Here is a 1,591-nt window from a genome sequence, read left to right as displayed (position 1 = left end):
CAGCCCCTAACCTATAACCATAATGCTGGTTCCCTCTCCCCAAGTGCAGCACCCTGCACTTGTCCTTGTTGAACCGCATCCTGTTCAGATCCGCCCACTTCTCTAACCTGTCCAGGTCTGCTTGGATGCAGTCCCTGCCTGCCAGTGTATTGACTTTATCCCACAGCTTGGTGTCATCAGTGAACTTAAACAGGGTGCTCTCCACACCCTAATCCAGGTCGCTAATGAAGATGTTGAACAGCACCGGCCCAAGGACCGAGCCCTAGGGGACTCCACTGCCCACAGCCTTCCAGGTCAATGTCGACCCGTCCACCACCACCCTCTGGGTGCGCCCCTGGAGCCAGTTTGCCACCCATGTGACTGTGCATTCATCAATGCCGCAGTCCCTCAGCTTGCCCACCAGAACTGGGTGGGACACTGTGTTGAAGGCCTTCTGGAAGTCCAAGAAGATGACATCGACTTCCTCCTTCACATCTAAGCTCTTTGTTACCTGGTCATAGAAAGAGACCAGGTTAGTCAGGCAGGATCGGCCTTGCACGAACCCATGCTGGTTACCCCTCAACATCACTTCCCCTGCAGGGCTCTCACAAATGTGGCCCTTGATAATTTTTTCAAAGACCTTCCCCAGGACAGAAGTGAGGCTGACAGGCCTGTAGTTGCCAGGCTCTTCATAGCATCTGAAAAAGTAGGCTGTAGCTTACAAAAGCATGTGTTTCTATGAACAAGTTAGTATATAAGGTGCCACACTGCCCAGGTGTTTACCTAGCTAATGTTGACATTAAAATACTAGGACTGGGTTTTAGGGTCAACAGCCCAATGAGGTTAGTGTGTGATAGGAGAGTTTATTGTTTCAGGCTGTCTCCAGACTCAGGAACACATGATATTGTGTTATTCCATAGATTTCATAGACATTAGGGCTGGAAGGGACCTCCGAAGATCATCAAGTCCATCCCCCCACCCAAAGGGCAGGAAGTCAGCTGGAGTCATAGGATCCCAGCAAGATAAGCATCCAATTTACTCTTGAAGGTGTTCAATGTAGGTGCTTGAACCACCTCCGATGGCAGGCTGTTCCAAACCTTAGGGACTCGGACAGTAAAGAGTCACAGGGCACCATGACGATTGACTTCCATCAATTACTACCCTCTGGGTCTGACCACGGAGCCAATTTCCCAGCCAGTGGATCATGGTGGACCCAAGGCCACAACTGGCTAGTTTCACCAAGAGGTGATCATGGGATACCAGATCAAAGGCTTCTTGAAGTCAAGATATATGACATCAATCTCTTCTCCCTTGTCCAGGTGATAGGTCACCTGGTCGTAGAAGGAAATGAGATTGGTCAAGCAAGACCTACCCACAACAAACCCGTGCTGGCTATCCTTCAGGATATTGGCATCGGCAAGTCCATTAAGGATGGCCTCCTTAATAAACTTTTCTAAAACCTTCCCCAGGATAGAAGTCAGGCTGATAGGCCTATAGTTAACTGGATCCACTTTCCTCCCTTTCTTGAAGATCGACACCACATTGGCCTTCTTCCAGTCTTCGGGCACTTCACCAGAGCACCAGGAGTTTTCAAAGATCCGTGCCAGAGGCT

The 1,591-nt window shown here is 49.8% G+C and overlaps 1 long non-coding RNA gene across 1 annotated transcript in view; it reads right to left on the bottom strand.

Annotated features, from left to right (window-relative positions):
* The window catches only part of LOC109294576, a 15,184-nt gene that overhangs the window by 536 nt on the left and 13,057 nt on the right, over positions 1–1,591 (bottom strand). The window lies entirely within an intron of this gene.

The sequence above is a fragment of the Gavialis gangeticus genome, unplaced genomic scaffold (assembly GCF_001723915.1).
Source record: "Gavialis gangeticus isolate Ggan-Ray unplaced genomic scaffold, GavGan_comp1, whole genome shotgun sequence".
NCBI lineage: Eukaryota > Metazoa > Chordata > Crocodylia > Gavialidae > Gavialis > Gavialis gangeticus.
The sequence above is the reverse complement of the archived record's forward strand: the minus strand, read 5'-3'. Positions and strand labels throughout refer to the sequence as shown.